At 43.5% G+C, this 22,589-nt stretch overlaps 1 long non-coding RNA gene across 13 annotated transcripts in view; it reads right to left on the bottom strand.

Annotated features, from left to right (window-relative positions):
- LOC144771839 (uncharacterized) overlaps positions 1–22,589 on the bottom strand; it is a 131,420-nt gene that overhangs the window by 9,565 nt on the left and 99,266 nt on the right. For 5 of the 13 annotated variants that reach the window (XR_013599503.1, XR_013599501.1, XR_013599500.1 and 2 more), the window contains exons 2-3: positions 10,348–10,411; positions 10,098–10,152 (exon numbers count right to left, since the gene is read on the bottom strand). The exons of 6 other annotated variants lie outside the window; for them this stretch is intronic. This is a non-coding gene — a long non-coding RNA (uncharacterized LOC144771839). Of the gene's footprint in view, positions 1–4,574; positions 4,639–10,097; positions 10,153–10,347; positions 10,412–22,589 lie in introns of all 13 variants that reach the window. 2 more of the 13 variants (XR_013599505.1, XR_013599506.1) reach the window with 2 other exon arrangements.

Genomic DNA, 22,589 nt, shown 5'->3' with positions numbered 1-22,589 from the left:
TTCATTGATGAATCAATCTTTCAGAAAGACATATAGTTCTCGATCAGTGTTTAATCCCCTATCTATTGCCCTTAATTCAATTAGCCATTGTGAATCACATTTTCTCAGTGCAGTGACCCTATCACCTCCTCTTGGGTTGGCTTTGACTTCAGTGATGCCATGAAATTTGATTGCAATTATTTCAGATCCTGCATGGGCCGTGATATAATGGACTGCCAAGGGATAGCTTTTATTAAAATTGCAAATTGCTCGTATATGTTCCTGAATTCTTTCTTTAAGCGGTCTGGTGGAACTTCCAACATAAATCTGGCCACATTTACAGATAATACAATATACCGTGTACTTGGTGTTGCAATTTATAAATTGATTAATGTGGTGAGTTTGTTGGGTATTGTATTGGAACATCTTTTTTTTATCGTCAGCGAATTGGCATACACAGCATTGAGTGCATTTGAAGAAGCCTTTGGGTTTATTAGGAAACCATATGTTAGTATTGCTAGTTTTAACATTCTCATTAACTATAGAGGGACTTATGATGTTCCTGAGCGTTCTTCCTCGTCTATAGACTATTTGAGGTTTGTTGGTTAAATAGATTTGCAAATCCGGGTCCATTTTGAGGATTTTCCAATGTTTATTTACACTCCTGTATATCTGTTTGCTATGTGAGTTGTATTGTGTGATAAAGGATATTTTATCACCTCTTTTTGTCAATGATTTCTTGTTTTTGCGTTTCAAAGTTTCAGTTCTAGGCACCTTGTTGATACGGTTGTGTGCCTTGTCCAATACTCCCTTGTCATATCCCCTTATAGAGAAGCGTTCCTTTAGGTTGTTTATCTCATGTTGAAAATCAGTTTCAGAGCTGCAACTACGACGTAATCTGGTCATTTCTCCAAAAGGAATGGATGTGATCTGAGAGGGGGGGTGGGCACTACTAGCGTGCAAACCGAGTTGCAGGCGGTACTTTTTCTAAATAATTTGCTCTCGGGTTTTCCATTGCTGACATATAGAGTCGTATCTAGAAAGTCTACGCTATTTTTGCTGTACTGTGAGGTGAAGCTTAAATTGTATGTGTTTTCATTTATATACTTAACAAATTTGTTGAGAGAGGTCTCATTGCCTCCCCATACCAAAAAAATGTCGTTTATAAACCGACACCAGAAAATGATGGGGTTAGACAGTTCAGGGGGACCATGTTTCCATATGTGGAATTCTTCAAAGAATCCCATTTATATGTTGGCGAAAGATGGCGAAAATTTTGCCCCCATAGCTACACCAGAGTGTTGGTGAAACCATGTTTTATTGTGGACAAAGAAGTTATTGTTCAGAGTTGCTCTGACTTATTTTTAACTCCCAGAGCCCTTGGCAAGGCGGCTATTAGAGGCCTGAAGCACCAGTTTCTGAACAGATCAATGTTAATAAGGGAGGAAATGGAAGTACAAAACACACAAAAGAGCAGACCAGGTCTGAAAACGGTGTGTAACTGCAATAGCGACCGTGAGGCACTAGTGGTGAGTGTATGAGACAAAGGGTTGCAAAAAATAGAGACTATTAGTCACATAAGGCTAAAGTAATTCCCATCAGACCACCGATGTGGTGGAGTTTACGTCACATGGGAATCACTAGTCTTACCATCCCAGAGTCGACCATATAGTGTCGATGCGGGAAAGGTTGTCAAGAACATAGTCTTATTTGCGACACCCTAAAGTGATGTAATGAAAACAGTGCAGTGCTCAAAAAAATAATAATAAATAAAATTGACTACCAGGACTCCGAAGAGCGTTACTATAGAAGTCCAAGTGTCAAAGATTAAAAGCACGCCAAGTAGTAAGACTACTCTGTGGCGCTGTGCAGTTTGGTCGACATGTTTCAGCTATAAGAGCAATTAGCCCAGCTTTCTTCAGGACCTTTGACAGAAAAATGGCTACTGCAACTACATATGATGTGTATAAGTGAAGAATAACAGAAATATACTGATACAGAGTTAAACATATACCAGCAACCTGTATACTTAAATGTCCACTGGAGGGAAAGAAAAGTGTCTTCTTCCTATCAAGAGACAAAAGAACACAAAGACAATATGTCAAACAACACCAAATATCACACATCCACCTGATGTACACACACAGAGACCATGCAGACACACCTGCAAGAATAATTTACATTCTGCATTCTAAAAGCATAATAGCTTGATCACTTTGAGGCATTACCTCTCAGTGATACTCACCCAGCTTTGTGTGGGTGATGACCTCACCTAACCCGGCAACCGCTCGGGAGTTTGAGGCCCCGCTCTATAGTGTAGAAATAAAAGACACAGTAAGCACACAACTTTACAGTGCCCAACCCAATGGTTCTACACATTGAACCCAACACACGTGTGATTGTAGACAAGATGTCACACCCAACACTGGCCACCACAAAGATTCCCATGGGATACATAGAAATCGCACATCTTGCGATCCTAAAATGATGTATATCCTAAACCAATATACAAAGTTTTTCGAAAAAACATGCTTTTTCAAAAATTAGATAGAGAAGAGGGGTAAACTAAAGACCTGTTAAGGACTATAGCACTTTTGCATTAGTGGGAGGTTACTGGAAAACAACTGGAAAACAACCCCGAGTAGCTGCCTAGACCACCCATATTCAAGGGCTCCTAACCTATATAGGAATATAAAAGGCAGAATACCCTGGCCCTAAATTAGATTTGAAAGTAGGGGCCATACCAGGTACAGATGAACTAGCTGTTTCAACGGGGAATGGTTAATCCAGTAGCCCAAATAGGACCTCACTTGAGTACGAGCACTCTGCGACTCACCTGTCCGTCGGTGCCCTCGCTTCTAAAACGAGCGGAAGTGGAGGTGGAAGGGATCCCGCCTTTCCTCCTTATATAGCCCATCGTTAATTAGGCGATGAGTCCTCCATAGAGTGAAGATAAAGTATAATCGCGGCAGATCGCGTGAAGGAAACCGCTGCTTATTAGCGCATGCGTAGAGGATGTTGACCACTATTCTCTGACGCATGCGCAGTCACCAAGTCTCGCCAATCAGCGGAAGTTGATATCCACAGTGGGTACATTAAAGGGCGAATATTCTTATATTGGATAACTGCAGCTCCTATGGTGGTTGGACTAAAGCATTATTTTGGGCGATAGTTTCACTAGGCTTAGTCAGGATCCTAATTGCATACCCCTACGGGAGGAATTGCTTCCATAACAAAGGACCGGCGGAATTCATTAGACCGGTCTCACGTAATGGAGATCAACAATGACAGATGGAGTGTTCCTCCATTGTTTACATAGAGTGTGATCATTTATAATTCGGAAACATCTATCCTAGGTAAAGAGTTTCGTCAACAAGGGTGTCGAGGTGTATGATGTACGATGGGACATACTTAAAAAGTAACTCCTCGGCTTGCTGATTTATACAGAGGAAAACGGACGGTGTCTGAGGCAGAATCAAGACTTTTAGTTGGATTAAAGTGCATATATGCCATCATGGGTCCCTGTGTAGTGAAACAGTGACAAGGCCCCGTAGGGAATAATTGTTGCTTCACAGTGATGAAAATGGATGTTATTATCTTTGAGTGTCAGTGAGGGTGGACACAAAGGCGACACACACAATTAAGTTAGGTGAGCTATGAGGTGCAAACTGAACTACGTTTGCATCCTAATCAAAAACGACCAGCAACTAGAAAGCTGCACTAAATACTATAAAAACAGAACAGGTGTGTGGAGGGTCGGGGGGAAATATTTAATGACCTTTCTGCTCGCTCCCCTACAACAAGGTACAAAACACACAAAAGAGCAGACCAGGTCTGAAAACGGTGTGTAACTGCAATAGCGACCGTGAGGCACTAGTGGTGAGTGTATGAGACAAAGGGTTTCAAAAAATAGAGACTATTAGTCACATAAGGCTAAAGTAATTCCCATCAGACCACCCAAGTGGTGGAGTTTACGTCACATGGGAATCACTAGTCTTACCATCCCAGAGTCGACCATATAGTGTCGATGCGGGAAAGGTTGTCAAGAACATAGTCTTATTTGTGACACCCTAAAGTGATGTAATGAAAACAGTGCAGTGCTCAAAAAAATATTAATAAATAAAATTGACTACCAGGACTCCGAAGAGCGTTACTATAGAAGTCCAAGTGTCAAAGATTAAAAACACGCCAAGTAGTAAGACTACTCTGTGTCGCTGTGCAGTTTAGTCGACATGTTTCAGCTATAAGAGCAATTAGCCCAGCTTTCTTCAGGACCTTTGACAGAAAAATGGCTACTGCAACTACATATGATGTGTATAAGTGAAGAATAACAGAAATATACTGATACAGAGTTACACATATACCAGCAACCTGTATACTTAAATGTCCACTGGAGGGAAAGAAAAGTGTCTTCTTCCTATCAAGAGACAAAAGAACACAAAGACAACATGTCAAACAACACCAAATATCACACATCCACCTGATGTACACACACAGAGACCATGCAGACACACCTGCAAGAATATTTTACATTCTGCATTCTAAAAGCATAATAGCTTGATCACTTTGAGGCATTACCTCTCAGTGATACTCACCCAGCTTTGTGTGGGTGATGACCTCACCTCACCCGGCAACCGCTCGGGAGTTTGAGGCCCCGCTCTATAGTGTAGAAATAAAAGACACAGTAAGCACACAACTTTGCAGTGCCCAACCCAATGGTTCTACACATTGAACCCAACAAACGTGTGATAGTAGACAAGATGTCACACCCAACACTGGCCACCACAAAGATTCCCATGGGATACATAGAAATCGCACATCTTGCGATCCTAAAATGATGTATATCCTAAATCAATATACAAAGTTTTTTAAAAAAAACATGCTTTTTCAAAAATTAGATAGAGAAGAGGGGTAAACTAAAGACCTGTTAAGGACTATAGCACTTTTGCATTAGTGGGAGGTTACTGGAAAACAGCTGGAAAACAACCCCGAGTAGCTGCCTAGACCACCCATATTCAAGGGCTCCTAACCTATATAGGAATATCAAAGGCAGAATACCCTGGCCCTAAATTAGATTTGAAAGTAGGGGCCATACCAGGTACAGATGAACTAGCTGTTTCAACGGGGAATGGTTAATCCAGTAGCCCAAATAGGACCTCACTTGAGTACGAGCACTCTGCGACTCACCTGTCCGTCGGTGCCCTCGCTTCTAAAACGAGCGGAAGTGGAGGTGGAAGGGATCCCGCCTTTCCTCCTTATATAGCCCATCGTTAATTAGGCGATGAGTCCTCCATAGAGTGAAGATAAAGTATAATCGCGGCAGATCGCGTGAAGGAAGCCGCTGCTTATTAGCGCATGCGTAGAGGATGTTGACCACTATTCTCTGACGCATGCGCAGTCACCAAGTCTCGCCAATCAGAGGAAGTTGATATCCCCAGTGGGTACATTAAAGGGCGAATATTCTTATATTGGATAACTGCAGCTGCTGTGGGGGTTGGACTAAAGCATTATTTTGGGCGATAGTTTCACTACGCTTAGTCAGGATCCTAATTGCATACCCCTACGGGAGGAATTGCTTCCATAACAAAGGACCGGCAGAATTCATTAGACCGGTCTCACGTAATGGAGATCAACAATGACAGATGGAGTGTTCCTCCATTGTTTACATAGAGTGTGATCATTTATAATTCGGAAACATCTATCCTAGGTAAAGAGTTTCGTCAACAAGGGTCTCGAGGTGTATGATGTACGATGGGACATACTTAAAAAGTAACTCCTCGGCTTGCTGATTTATACAGAGGAAAACGGACGGTGTCTGAGGCAGAATCAAGACTTTTAGTTGGATTAAAGTGCATATATGCCATCATGGGTCACTGTGTAGTGACACAGTGACAAGGCCCCGTAGGGAATAACTGTTGCTTTACAGTGATGAAAATGGATGTTATTATCTTTGAGTGTCAGTGAGGGTGGACACAAAGGCGACACACACAATTAAGTTAGGTGAGCTATGAGGTGCAAACTGAACTACGTTTGCATCCTAATCAAAAACGACCCGCAACTAGAAAGCTGCACTAAATACTATAAAAACAGAACAGGTGTGTGGAGAGTCGGGGGGAAATATTTAATGACCTTTCTGCTCGCTCCCCTACAACAAGGTACAAAACACACAAAAGAGCAGACCAGGTCTTAAAACGGTGTGTAGCTGCAATAGCGACCGTGAGGCACTAGTGGTGAGTGTATGAGACAAAGGGTTGCAAAAATTAGAGACTATTAGTCACATAAGGCTAAAGTTATTTCCATCAGACCACCCATGTGGTGGAGTTTACGTCACATGGGAATCACTAGTCTTACCATCCACATGGGTGGTCTGATGGGAATTACGAGCAGAAAGGTCATTAAATATTTCCCCCCGACCCTCCACACACCTGTTCTGTTTTTATAGTATTTAGTGCAGCTTTCTAGTTGCGGGTCGTTTTTGATTAGGATGCAAACGTAGTTCAGTTTGCACCTCATAGCTCACCTAACTTAATTGTGTGTGTCGCCTTTGTGTCCACCCTCACTGACACTCAAAGATAATAACATCCATTTTCATCACTGTGAAGCAACAGTTATTCCCTACGGGGTCTTGTCACTGTGTCACTACACAGTGACCCATGATGGCATATATGCACTTTAATCCAACTAAAAGTCTTGATTCTGCCTCAGACACCGTCCGTTTTCCTCTGTATAAATCAGCAAGCCGAGGAGTTACTTTTTAAGTATGTCCCATCGTACATCATACACCTCGAGACCCTTGTTGACGAAACTCTTTACCTAGGATAGATGTTTCCGAATTATAAATGATCACACTCTATGTAAACAATGGAGGAACACTCCATCTGTCATTGTTGATCTCCATTACGTGAGACCGGTCTAATGAATTCCGCCGGTCCTTTGTTATGGAAGCAATTCCTCCCGTAGGGGTATGCAATTAGGATCCTGACTAAGCCTAGTGAAACTATCGCCCAAAATAATGCTTTAGTCCAACCCCCACAGGAGCTGCAGTTATCCAATATAAGAATATTCGCCCTTTAATGTACCCACTGGGGATATCAACTTCCGCTGATTGGCAAGACTTGGTGACTGCGCATGCGTCAGAGAATAGTGGTCAACATCCTCTACGCATGCGCTAATAAGCAGCGGCTTCCTTCACGCGATCTGCCGCGATTATACTTTATCTTCACTCTATGGAGGACTCATCGCCTAATTAACGATGGGCTATATAAGGAGGAAAGGCGGGATCCCTTCCACCTCCACTTCCGCTCGTTTTAGAAGCGAGGGCACCGACGGACAGGTGAGTCGCAGAGTGCTCGTACTCAAGTGAGGTCCTATTTGGGCTACTGGATTAACCATTCCCCGTTGAAACAGCTAGTTCATCTGTACCTGGTATGGCCCCTACTTTCAAATCTAATTTAGGGCCAGGGTATTCTGCCTTTGATATTCCTATATAGGTTAGGAGCCCTTGAATATGGGTGGTCTAGGCAGCTACTCGGGGTTGTTTTCCAGTTGTTTTCCAGTAACCTCCCACTAATGCAAAAGTGCTATAGTCCTTAACAGGTCTTTAGTTTACCCCTCTTCTCTATCTAATTTTTGAAAAAGCATGTTTTTTCGAAAAACTTTGTATATTGGTTTAGGATATACATCATTTTAGGATCGCAAGATGTGCGATTTCTATGTATCCCATGGAAATCTTTGTGGTGGCCAGTGTTGGGTGTGACATCTTGTCTACTATCACACGTTTGTTGGGTTCAATGTGTAGAACCATTGGGTTGGGCACTGTAAAGTTGTGTGCTTACTGTGTCTTTTATTTCTACACTATAGAGCGGGGCCTCAAACTCCCGAGCGGTTGCCGGGTGAGGTGAGGTCATCACCCACACAAAGCTGGGTGAGTATCACTGAGAGGTAATGCCTCAAAGTGATCAAGCTATTATGCTTTTAGAATGCAGAATGTAAATTATTCTTGCAGGTGTGTCTGCATGGTCTCTGTGTGTGTACATCAGGTGGATATGTGATATTTGGTGTTGTTTGACATATTGTCTTTGTGTTCTTTTGTCTCTTGATAGGAAGAAGACACTTTTCTTTCCCTCCAGTGGACATTTAAGTATACAGGTTGCTGGTATATGTGTAACTCTGTATCAGTATATTTCTGTTATTCTTCACTTATACACATCATATGTAGTTGAGTAGCCATTTTTCTGTAAAAGGTCCTGAAGAAAGCTGGGCTAATTGCTCTTATAGCTGAAACATGTCGACCAAACTGCACAGCGCCACAGAGTAGTCTTACTACTTGGCGTGTTTTTAATCTTTGGCACTTGGACTTCTATAGTAACGCTCTTCGGAGTCCTGGTAGTCAATTTTATTTATTATTATTTTTTTGAGCACTGCACTGTTTTCATTACATCACTTTAGGGTGTCACAAATAAGACTATGTTCTTGACAACCTTTCCCGCATCGACACTATATGGTCGACTCTGGGATGGTAAGACTAGTGATTCCCATGTGACGTACTCTCCACCACATGGGTGGTCTGATGGGAATTACTTTAGCCTTATGTGACTAATAGTCTCTATTTTTTGCAACCCTTTGTCTCATACACTCACCACTAGTGCCTCACGGTCGCTATTGCAGTTACACACCGTTTTCAGACCTGGTCTGCTCTTTTGTGTGTTTTGTACCTTGTTGTAGGGGAGCGAGCAGAAAGGTCATTAAATATTTCCCCCCGACCCTCCACACACCTGTTCTGTTTTTATAGGAAATGGAAGTAGCCAAACCCTCAGTGAGGAGTTTTGTTATGTTAAGTTTAGGTAGGGAGATGCAGCCGTACCTAACGTACATAAATAAACCCTGTCACTTATTTACATTACTTAGATTTAAGTATAATATATTGCCATGGCTACTATCGCATCCAAAAGGCTTTTTTAAAGAGGGATCGTTAGGCCCTTGTCCCTGTGATAACTTATCAGAGCAGAAAACCCTCCATATGGTAATTTTTCCGCGATTTTTATGTTACGCTACGCAGAAAATGTATCTTGCCTCTGTTAAGAGGGGGTAACTTTGAGCAAGTTAGACCAGAGCTAGCCTATTTGCAAATGCTGGGCTCCCCGCTTGTATGCTTTGGGGTAGCTAGTTATATTACAGGGGCAATTAGGCGACGCAATAAACTGTAATTATAGTGCTGGTTCTTTTACATTTAAATTAATCTAAGCAAAACTGAGCCCTTTAGTCAATGGATTTCAGTGTTTGACAAACTTTAATATATTTAATCGAATACCAAGGATTGCTTTTTGGTAGTAACGTGTACCATAGGTTGGCCTATGGCCTCTTTTTGTATTTTGACATGTGATTTGGAATGAATTCCTTGTATTGTTAATAATGGATATAAGGTAGCATGAAATGTGATTTGTACTTTGATGGTTTTAAAATTTTAACCGAATAAAGTAACTTTTGACTTTGACTTTGAGATATGTAATCTCGATGTTATATATAGGAAGGGACATTAAATCTCCTTAGGAAATATTGCGTATTAGGAAGGAGACTTACTGAAATGAAAAAAAAAAAACATACAGGAGATACAAGGTCAAAACAATTGTGTAACGTACTTATCCTTAAGCTAAACGGACTAATGGGACACACCAGAAATTACATGTGGCTGAAAAACTCCCATCAGACCACCAAAATGGCGGAGTATCGTCACGTGGGATACGGATGGTAAATCCAATCTTACCCAACCCATCAGGTGATGGTGTAAAGATGGATTCAAAGGTGACCCTCTAGCCACAATGTGTTTCAATGTGGTGGTGATGGTGTGTGAAGTGAGAGAGTGTGAGATAAAAATAACTACTGTGACAGAAAATATGTTTAATAGGCACTGCTACAGTGTTAAGATTAAAATGACGCTACATAGTGTGAAAATATGACTATGTAAAGGCGTAGTGCAGAGTGGTCGACATGTTTCAGCTAAGGATAAACTATATCCAGCTTTCTTCAGGACCGTGATGTTGAATACACTGCAAAAATCAGTGAAACCAAATGATGAAAATAGTGAAGCAAGCTAAATATCAAGTCAAGAATAATCCTACCAGAAACTTGGATCCCCAATGTTGTCTGGTGGAAATACGAGTAGATTATCCTTCCCTGTAGGAGAAGTGTACACACCAAGAATGTGATATTAACATGTGTTTCCATTCATCACAACATAGCAAAAAAAGAAAAGTACAAATTACACATACTACAAATCAGAGCTACAAAGTCTCATTCTCTTGTCAGAGGCAATAGTCCTCCTGAATTTACTAAATGTTAATTATTCTCATATTACATGTTGGTACTCACCCAGCTTTGTGTGGGAAGTCGCCTCACCTCACCCGGCACCCGCTCGGGAAAAATGAGGCCCGCTCTGTTTAAAAACATGGAAGAATAAAAGAATATATCCCATCGCAGTACAAATTAATTGCGATATATTTCTTCAACTTCCAGACTATTTTAACAATACCCAGTTGTTCCAGGGATAGACACCCTCCCCTAAGACCATGTAACTGGAGAAACCTGCTCCAGAATAAAGATAATAAAGCAAACCCAGTTGTTTAGAAAGGTTAGCTGGCAAGCTCTAACTGAAGAGAGGACTCAATTTAAATATTAAAATGAGTGATAGCAAAGCAACAGTAGTCTAAAGGTCTCAACAGAAGGAAGAAAACCCAACCCTCAGTGCTCACCTCTCCGCCGGTACCTCTCGCCTGCTTCCAAGTGGGAGTGGAGGTACCGAACGGGAGGAGAGCGCGCCTATTCATACAAAAGATAATTGCCTTCAGCTGTTCAGAATCAGCGTGGCAAAACCGGCAAGATGCCGATTTCCAAGTGCGCATCCTCATAGTGACCCCAGTTGCATGCGCGTGAGCGCAGAAACAAAAATGCTATTGTCTCGCGCATACGCAGTAAGAGTGGTTCTCTGCGCATACGCGGACGCTCTCTGGAGTACAGAAGTGAGAATGCTGCTTACTCGCGCATGCGCAGTAGAGGTGGTTCTCTGCGCATGCGCGGTGGCTCGCCGGAATATCAATTGCACCGCATTGAGCCAGTAGTTAGTGTTCTGCCCCAGAGAGGAGCGCTCATAACGAAGGACTTTGAGATATGTAATCTCGATGTAATATATAGGAAGGGACATTAAATCTTCTTAGGAAATATTGCGTATTAGGAAGGAGACTTACTGAAATGGACATTCAACATGTGGGGTAATAATTCTCCCAATGTGTGTCAGGCTTACACAATGTCTGAAAAACGGATACAATGTAGTAACTAGTACCAATCCGGTGTCTTTAATCTCCCGTGGTATGTTGCTGATTAGTCAACAAGAAATGTCTGTAATAAAACGAAACGGATGTAAAATTGGGAAACTGGTGCATACAACATTGGCATAGCATGTTTACACAGTTGTCTGCTCTATTCTCCCGTATTAAGGACAACACATAGGGTTAAAGAGTAACTGAGCGCCGTCTCCATAGTTACAAATGTGCTCACCGCGGATATCGCCATGTGGCATGCGTGTAGATTTGATTGTTTCTATTTAAAAAATGCACGTGTCTTTAAAATGATGGATTATACACCCACATCCTAATTTTATGTTGGCAAGACAGCATGTGCATCAAAACCATCAGAAACATCCATGGTAAGGGAAGGCTGGAGCCTGTATGTTGCGGAAGGTAGCCGCATATACTGTGCCAGTCGGCGCTACTGAGAGAAATCGGTGATCGGTATGTAAAAAATTCTGAGCATGACTTTAAAGTGATAGATTGTAGCCACATACTCTATTAGCATATTTAAAAGAAAGCGTGTGCATCTAAACATCCATGGCAACGTGAGGCCGACTGCGGGCGTATTGACAAAAGAATTTCTGTTCTAGGGAAACCAGCTAACAGATCCCCCCGTGGGGCGAGAATCAACATCGTGCAGAGAGATCGCTACAAAATGCAACGGATCGGCCCGGAGTGGAGGACGGGCTCTTACCTTTATCACATCTGTGTTCCGAATGACAAGCAGAGCGCTGTCGGAACTCATGTTTAAAACAAATTGGAAACAAGCATTTACAATGCAATGGTCTCGGCATTGTTAAAGTTAGAGCTATTGGCATTGCTCATTACATTATTTTTATTTATGTTTTTGTTTTTAAAACATATAAATAAATGGCATTGTCATTTACAATGCCAATAGCTTAATCTCTTGCAAATGCGAGACCTATTGCATTTGCACCCACACACAGAGCCACACACACAAAGCCACCCACACACACACATACAGAGCCACACACACAAAGCCACCCACACACAAAAAGCCACCCACACACACACAGCCACCCACACAGTGCCCCCTACACACACAGAGCCACCCACAAATAGAGCCACCTGCAAAAAAAGCTACCCACAGAGCCCCACACACACACAGAGCCCCACACACACACAGAGAGCCCCCCACACACACACACAGAGCCCCCCACACAAACACACAGAGCCCCCCCCACACACACACAGAGCCACACACACACAAAGCCCCACACACACCAACACACGCACCCACACAGAGCCCCACACACACACTCACACAGAGCCCCACACACACTCACACAGAGCCCCACACACACTCACACAGAGAGCCACACACACACACAGAGAACCACACACACACACACTCACACAGAGAGCCACACACTCACACAGAGCCACACACTCACACAGAGCCACACACACTCATACAGAGCCACACACACTCACACAGTGCCACACACACTCACACAGAGAGCCACACACACACATACACACTCACACAGAGAGCCACACACACACACACACAGAGCCGCACACACACACACACACACTCACACAGAGAGCCACACACACACTCACACAGAGCCACACACACTCACACAGAGCCACACACACTCAGACAGAGACACACACACTCACACAGAGAGCCACACACACACTCACACAGAGAGCCACACTCACACAGAGAGCCACACACACTCACACAGAGCCACACACACACTCACACAGAGAGCCACACATACACTCACAGAGAGCCACACTCACACAGAGAGCCACACACACACTAACACAGAGAGCCACACACACACTCACACAGAGAGCCACACATACACAGAGAGCCACACACCGCCTGACTTCTTTGTTATTCCTGTGTGTGCCATGGCTCTAAATGTGTGCCAATCTGTCCAGAATGACCCCATCCTGCGTGCCATTTTCTAAGCATGGGGCAATGTCTCCTGTTATTCCTAATATGGAGATTGTTTTTAATACCTCCAGAATACCACTGTCCCCTCCTGTCCTGGTTCTTGGTGCTAAGGATGCTGTCAGGTAGGCCTTGTTTCCCTGCCCAGACCAGGTCTGGCATTATGGGGTTTTGATCCCTAAAAGGATTCCAGGCTAGTCTCAGATTTGACTGAAGAGGCGGGGGTGAAGGGGCGATAGAAGGGTCAGATCAATGGACGAGGGACAGCACTTATCGATAAAGGAGGGATAGGCGTCAAGCCCTCCCCCCTCTGTTCTATTCACCAGTCACGCACAACAGACGGCACACGCACATACAACAATTTCAGTACCACAGCTGTACATAGACACACCCATGCACTCATGGGCAAACTGCCGCAGACACACATGTACATACATTCAGAGATGCATACACAGGCACGCAAAGAAAACACGCAGAGACACACTGTGACGCAAACAAACACACACACATTAGCTGGGTTATACACACAACTACATGGCCAAATGCACTCACAAGCATGTACAGAGGCATGCAGGCACATGACCATAGGCACACACAGAAACACATACATAGACACGTCATTACATACACAGACATGTGACCACATACACACAGAAACACATATAGAAATACACACAGCTGTATTCACACACATGAATAGGCACTGCCACCTACACAAGAGTAAAGGCACGCAGACATACTTCCATACGTAGATAGATGCAAACAGACACAGGTTTTAGACACAAAAGCAGACAAGCAACTCGAAGCACAACAGACACAGGCACAAAAGTACACATGGAATGGAAGCCCACAAATACAGTACATGACAACAAGCACACATACACACACACATACACCCACATACATACACATTACTGTTGTCAAATCAGATTTACGGCTACACACGCACAAACACAATTTTACACAATTTACACGAAGTTGTACCAAGAGACAGGCACATCCCTAAACACATACGCAATACACGTTGACATAACCATGATCTTGCGAAGAAATAGGTACATACGCAAGTATAAACAAATATAGAGACATACAACAATCACACGACACAGGCATAAAGACACAGGTCTACATTGGCACACTGACACACACATACATGCGCTCGCAAACATACGCCTGCCAGCTTACAGACACATCCTATTATAAACAACTCCACATGGTCCTATTTGTACACATACACACCAGGAAATATACAGCTACACAAGCACTTATAGAAATGTCAAAACATACAAACTCATACTCTGTTTACTTCTCCCCTGAGGCGGAAAGCCGGGGGTTCTATCATTCTATCCCTTTCTGTGCTGATTATTGTAATTTTAAAGTTGTATATATTTTAGTAGCTCATTTTTAAAATTAGCACTGTGAGCGCCCCTCGAATCCTCAAGTGCAAGATTTACATCGCACCGAGGCCATAACCTGTGGTAATTGGAATCATTTCAATTTTATATACACTTTTGAAGTCGCGCTTTTACTAAAATTACCATTCCAAGCGCTCCTCGAGTGCAAGATTTACATTGCACCGAGGCTCGCTCCACTCACCCTCTCATCCCGCCGTGGCCGATTAGGGGCTGACGACGCGGGGTAAAGGCGCCATCTTGGAGGGAAAAAGGGTTGGCGGTCCAGTTCCAGGACGCCTCCCGCCCTCCCGGATATTTAAGGAGTTGTGCCTCTCAAACAGTGTACTCTGTTTGCTTCTCCCCTGAGGCGGAAAGCCAGGGGTTCTATCATTCTATCCCTTTCTGTGCTGATTATTGTAATTTTAAAGTTGTATATATTTTAGTAGCTCATTTTTAAAATTAGCACTGTGAGCGCCCCTCGAATCCTCGAGTGCAAGATTTACATCGCACCGAGGCCATAACCTGTGGTAATTGGAATCATTTCAATTTTATATACACTTTTGAAGTCGCGCTTTTACTAAAATTACCATTTCAAGCGCTCCTCGAGTGCAAGATTTACATTGCACCGAGGCTCGCTCCACTCACCCTCTCATCCCGCCGTGGCCGATTAGGGGCTGACGACGCGGGGTAAAGGCGCCATCTTGGAGGGAAAAAGGGTTGGCGGTCCAGTTCCAGGACGCCTCCCGCCCTCCCGGATATTTAAGGAGTGGTGCCTCTCAAACAGTGTACTCTGTTTACTTCTCCCCTGAGGCGGAAAGCCGGGGGTTCTATCATTCTATCCCTTTCTGTGCTGATTATTGTAATTTTAAAGTTGTATATATTTTAGTAGCTCATTTTTAAAATTAGCACTGTGAGCGCTCCTCGAATCCTCGAGTGCAAGATTTACATCGCACCGAGGCCATAACCTGTGGTAATTCGAATCATTTCAATTTTATATACACTTTTGAAGTTGCGCTTTTACTAAAATTACCATTCCAAGCGCTCCTTGAGTGCAAGATTTACATTGCACCGAGGCTCGCTCCACTCACCCTCTCATACCGCCGTGGCCGATTAGGGGCTGACGACGCGGGGTAAAGGCGCCATCTTGGAGGGAAAAAGGGTTGGCGGTCCAGTTCCAGGACGCCTCCCGCCCTCCCGGATATTTAAAGAGTGGTGCCTCTCAAACAGTGTACTCTGTTTACTTCTCCCCTGAGGCGGAAAGCCGGGGGTTCTATCATTCTATCCCTTTCTGTGCTGATTATTGTAATTTTAAAGTTGTATATATTTTAGTAGCTCATTTTTAAAATTAGCACTGTGAGCGCCCCTCGAATCCTCGAGTGCAAGATTTACATCGCACCGAGGCCATAACCTGTGGTAATTGGAATCATTTCAATTTTATATACACTTTTGAAGTCGCGCTTTTACTAAAATTACCATTTCAAGCGCTCCTCGAGTGCAAGATTTACATTGCACCGAGGCTCGCTCCACTCACCCTCTCATCCCGCCGTGGCCGATTAGGGGCTGACGACGCGGGGTAAAGGCGCCATCTTGGAGGGAAAAAGGGTTGGCGGTCCAGTTCCAGGACGCCTCCCTCCCTCCTCCAAACAGGATAAAATGAGGATGTCATTCCATCCGCGCAGCGGGCGGGCGCAGCGGGCGCGCCAGCGGCACGCCAAAGGCAAGCCCGTCTGCGCCCGTCCGCGCCGGGCCTAGGGCCACCACCCCTGGCTCCTTTGATATTACCCGCCTCCCTCCTTATTCATCATCAATACTAACCGATCTGCGTCCACGGACTACTGACAGTTGCACCAGACATAGTTTGGATACCACTCTACATAACACCTCTCTAGAATGTAAGCACTGTCAGGCATCCATTCCACTTATAAATGAACCTGTGGAAAGCTATAATCAAAAACAAATTAAACAAAAAACCATAATAGCCCTTATTAACGTTCGCTCACTGGCAAAACACAGGCAAGAAATAGCTGATCTATTGCTAGATAGGAACATTGATATAATGTTCCTGACTGAGACCTGGATGGATGAATCGTCAGATCCAGACCTCGTGATAGCTGTCCCTAATGGATTTAGAACCTATATACAGGATAGACAAGGCAAAAGAGGAGGTGGAATAGCCATAATTGCCAGAGACACGTATAATATTCGGACCTCGCCAATACCTACAGTGACATGTGAGGCACTACAGTTTGATATTTACCTGTCTCCCTCATACAATTTCAGAGGCATGCTACTGAATAGACGACCGGGAATCCGTTCAGGATTCCTTACAGAAGTTGTCACCATCTTGGAATCCTTAGCAATAGAGAAGGCGATAACAGTGTTGGGAGACTTTAATTTCCATCTAGACAACAAAGAGGATAAAGACACCTTGTCCCTTTTGTCAGAGATGGAGGTTTTTGGGCTCTCACAACTGGTAAATGGTTCCACCCATGCTGCAGGGCATACTCTGGATGGCATCTTAACCAGTTTGGAAGATCTGCAAATTATCGACGTTCTTCCCATGACTTGGACTGATCACTATTTGATCTTAGGTACTATAATGTCTAAGGAAATACCTAGTTTAAGAGCACCCTCCCTTAGACGTGAACCTTTTAAAGTCTGGAAAGACATTAATATTCCGAATCTTAAGAAATCACTGGATAATTCTAAACCGACGTTGTCTGCTGATCCAGAAAAGGCAACAAAGCAATATCGAGATTGGCTGGATCATGCCACTAAGAAATTAGTACCGGTTAAACTCATATCTAGAAATAGAAATTCCCCCTCAGCGCCTTGGTATTCTGAGAAATTAAGAAAACATAAACAGCTCTGCAGAAACAGAGAAAGACACTGGAGGAAAAACTATGACGAAGATAGCAAAAATAACTATAAGGAGCTTCTAACCCAGTATAAATTTCTGATCATGGAGGCCAAAAAAAAGTACTTTAGTGAGCAAATTGGGAATGCAAAAAATTCTAACAAAAGGCTTTATGAAATAACTAAGCAGTTGGCGGGAAGTACTCCTGATCTTAACCCCCCAACCTCACAAATTTTTTGTGATTCTCTAGCATCGTTCTTTTTTACTAAAGTTAATGATATCCATTCTGCATTCACCTCTTCCTCTACGTATAGTACTAACGAAATAAATAGGCCACCTATTAGTAATACACTCCTACAGTTTGTAGAAATCTCAGAGTGTCAAGTTAAAGACATTATTAGCTCAATTAAATCAGGTTCAGCACTGGACCCTTGCCCTCTGAAAACTCTACGCCCAATCATGGACACTTTGATTCCAGTTATAACTCGAATCTGTAATCTGATGTTCAGTACTGGAACTTACCCGATTCCATTAAAAAAAACACTACTGAAACCCTTGCTGAAAAAAACTGGCCTGGACAAAACTGAGCTAAAAAATTATAGACCAATTGCCAACCTCCCTTTTCTAGCCAAAGTGGCAGAAGAGGCCATGAATATCCAACTGGCAGCTTTTTTAGAGCAATACCATCTTCTCGATGAAACCCAATTTGGATTTCGAAAGTCTCACGGGACAGAAACAGCTCTAATTAAGGCTGCGGATGATATTAGAATCATCCGAGATCAAGGAGGCTCAGCACTGTTGGTACTTTTAGATCTATCAGCAGCTTTTGACACGTTCGACCATCAGATCTTGGTCGACCGTGTTGAAAAGATGGGTGTGCAGGGCTTAGCCAAAGATCTACTGGCATCGTTCTTGAAGGATAGATCACAGGCAGTGACGCTGGGACCATTCGAATCAGCTGAGCTGTCCTTGCCATGTGGGGTACCTCAAGGTTCATCCCTAAGTCCGACACTATTCAATATCTATGTGTCGGACCTTGCTAAAACCATCAAAGCCCATGGGATGAACCTTACCTCATATGCCGATGACACTCAGCTGATTCTGACCATCAAGAATGATGGAGAAATAGTAGCGGAGAGTTTTAAAACAGGTATGCTTGCCATCGGACAATGGATGTCAGCAAACTGTTTAAAATTAAACTCCGAAAAAACAGAGGTGGTAACCTTTGGACATCTTAGTCCCAGCTGGTCCCCTGTTTGGTGACCATCATCCTTTGGAGCTCTGCCTAAACCAACTCCCAAGGTGAGGAACTTAGGTGTAATTTTTGATAGTAACCTGAATTTTATGGCGCATGCTAATCAGACGGCTGCCACAGCCTTCTACAAACTGCGATTAGTAAAAAAGATTCTCCCTTCCTTCCAAAGAATGTGGGTAAGACTCTGGTAAGCGCGCTAGTCCTGTCTGCGTTAGATTACTGCAATGGCTTGTTAGCCAATGCCCAAATCAGGGTAATCAAGAAAATGCAAACAGTACAGAACGCAGCTGCCAGACTTCTTTCGGGAACTCCCAGATTCAAACCTATAGCTAACATTCTAAAAAGCTATCACTGGCTCCCCATCAGGAACAGAGTCAAATTTAAGACCTTGTGCATAGTCTATAAATCGTTGCACCAACAGGCTCCTCAATTTCTGAGAGATTACCTTACCCCATACAAGCCTTCTCGACCTCTGCGTTCAGCCAAACTGAACGACTTGGTGGTACCCCGCACTAAATTGGTCACTTGGGGAGACCGACGTTTTCTGGTTGCTGCTCCAAAATTGTGGAATACACTCCCTCAGTCCATTAGATCTAGCCCAAACCTCCTGTCATTCAGGAAACAACTGAAAACCTGGTTGTTTAACCTATAATTAATACGAATCCCAGTACAGGAGAAGTCTGCAATTGTATTAGCGCCGAGACGCCTTCGGGCATTCGTTCGCGCTCTATTAAATGTTAAAAATAAATAAATAAATAAATAAATACGGACACATATAGACACGAACTCAGAATTGACCACGGACAAGCATAGATGCACACGCATGCACAAACATACACAGACTCACAGGCACACACACTCAGATCCAGAGACACCATGCAACAAATTCATCCACAGGGCACGCACATACAATCACACACACAGACTGACAGACACACACCCTCAGACAGACGCCCAGACACAAGCCATCAGGCAAACACACATAGACCCACACGCGCACACACAAGTACAGATCCGGACACACAATCAGACAGACCCACGCACGCACATCCACGAACGCGCGCCCACACGTAATCACGTACAGAGTGAGAGGCAGGGAAGAGGGCAAGGGTGAACTGTGCAGATGGGGTGGGGGTGCATCGCTCACACGGGAAGCCCGTATAAAGCTGTCGTTCAAACATGGACCTACTCCCTAGGCCAGAGCTTTCCAAACTCTGTGTCGCGACACAGTACTGTGTCGCCTGCCATGTATGGGTGTGTCGCACGATGAAGACGTCTGCGAGCAGATTAGGGTGAATGCTCTCTACACGGAAGAAGGAGAGGCGTTAGGTGAGCGTGAGCGCGCGGCCTCGGACACGCATTGAACTTTGAATGTGCAGTCAGTCAATGGAGCAGCCTCTGCTCCTAATCCCAGGCGCTCGGTACGGTAAATTTAGAAGTTTAAAAACTCTGCATTAAATTACCATTAAATTGCATCCCCTGGTGCCCCATAGAAACGGAGAGCCCGTGGGTGGAATGCACTGTGTGTCTCTGGGAACACAGTATTTTTCAGCAGGGAACCTCGTGTAATGGACTGGGCTGTTGATATGAATTCATTTTCACCCGCTCCCTTTACTGGGCAATTTACGAGACCACAGGCATAACCCACACTGTTTTAGAGAGTTGAGGTCATGACACGCTGGTGTTAGATGCCTTTCCTGCACCACTCAGGCACGCAAAAGGCATACATGGGGAAACTTTTTTCCCCGTTTTTTTTTTCTTTGAGGTCTGCAGACTGGAATCCGACATTGTGATATAAACATTCTTCAGTGTTGATAGTGGCGGTGTGATGCAGACCGGTTCTGCACCTCAATGTAGCAGTAGTTGTCACGGTTTAGATCTGACAGTGCTTGGAGTATTTTACAGAAAGGGAACACTGATTCCCCCACATGCATCATTGTGACAAATTGCGAATTCTTATTTGCGAAAAATAAGGAATCGCAAATAAGAATTCGCATAATGGGATGCATGAAATTTTTCGCAATTTTTTTGCGATTCGGTAAAAATCGCAATTTTTACCGAATCGCAAGGAAAATGCGATTCCTTATTAGCGAATTCGCATGTTGCAAATTCGCTAATAAGGAAAACACACACATGATGAATACTGAAGTGATTGCAGTGTGCCTGCCTCTGAAACTAATTACAGACACCTGTGGGCTACATTCAACTTGAATTTGGCAGTTTGGGGAGTGTGTTTGGAAGCTGCTGGAGAGGTTCCTGTTTTCTCTTGTGATTATGGAGTCAAGCAATGAGGTCTTGGAGCACCAGCAGCAGCAGCAGCAGCCCAGGAAAAGGAAAGTCAAATTTAGTGACAAAGAATTGGAGATACTAATTGAGGAAGTCACAGCTAAGCATGAACAGCTTTTTGGTAAAAATTCTCTAAAAGTACCTGAGGCTTTGAAAAGAAAAATTTGGATTACAATACAGGCAAAGGTCAATGCTGTAGGTGTCGCCCACAGAGACATCAGCAATCTCCAGAAGAGATGGTATGATTTGCGCAGCAGAGCCAAAGAGAAGATTGCGACACGCATTAAATCATCAAGGAAAACTGGTGGGGGTACACCAAAAGACATACCAACTACCCCTTGGGAGGAACTAGTAGAAGGGACTTTACCTACAGAAGCAGTGATTGGAGTGTTTGACATAGACACCTCTGAGCAGGCAGGACCAAGTCAAGGTAAATTGTATCTGAAATCAGGGTAATGTCATTGACTGCATTACTTGTCATTAATTTTGAAGTGTTAATAATGTGAAAACTACATGTTTGGCCAAAGTGCATGACATTTATGGAAAATTTAGCTTAAAAGAATTGCATCATGGGACATGTAGTTTTCAAAACATTTCTTTATTGAAATCAAAAAAACAGGGTCCATTCAGAATATATTTAGAGTCACTTTTAGGAGTATTTGTGAGCCATGCCTCAATATATGAGTGTCATATGTTAACCTGTAAAAAAAAGTAGGCATTGGGAAAACTTTTCTAACAGTTTACTCCCACTGTCTCATTTTCAGATGCAGAATTGGATGCTGAATTCATTCAATTTGCAGAGTCATTTACACAAGACTTATTAAATGATGCTCGAAATAATTTTGACCCACCACCTTCACCCACTGTGGAACCTCAAAGTCAAAGACGCAGACTGCGTCAACTGGTAGACACAGAATCTGAGGCAGAGGATAATGTGAACACTGCAGTCCCAAATACAACAGTGAATGCAGAGCCTGCACAAAGGGTCCCAGGCAGGCGTCAAAGACTGCGACAATTCTTCCGGCGTCGCAGACGTCCTTTCCAAAATCATGAAGCAATGGATGACATTGTAAATGGCAGTGTCATTGAGAGGAAGTTATTAAAAGTACAGCGCCTGCAAGGAAAGGATATAAGGGTTATCAAGGGTACAATCACCAATATGGCCAAAGACATTAACAATATGAGTACAGCACTTGTCAACATGGTCAATGTCTCCTCAGACAAAATGGAACGCATGACATCAGCAATAGAGACACTATGTCAAGCAATGCAGGGCAACCAGGGTGCAGTTTTACAAAGAGCAACAGTAGTAAATATGCATTCCAGCACAAGAGCCATGCACAGAATGTGCAATAACACTTCAAAATTGACTGAAACTACTGTTGACATTCAAAAGGAAATGATGAAATTTTACGGAGAGCTGTCCTCTGGCATGAATTCAATGCAAGGCCTCATTTCAGAGCACCATCAAGGGCCAAGTACTATAATTCAACCAGAGTCTGCAGTCACTGCATCTTCTTCTGAAAATGCAAATGTAAAAATCAAA

Source organism: Lissotriton helveticus, chromosome 8 (assembly GCF_964261635.1).
Source record: "Lissotriton helveticus chromosome 8, aLisHel1.1, whole genome shotgun sequence".
Classification (NCBI taxonomy): domain Eukaryota; kingdom Metazoa; phylum Chordata; class Amphibia; order Caudata; family Salamandridae; genus Lissotriton; species Lissotriton helveticus.
Note: the sequence above shows the minus strand (reverse complement) of the source record. Positions and strands in the feature narration are given on the sequence as shown.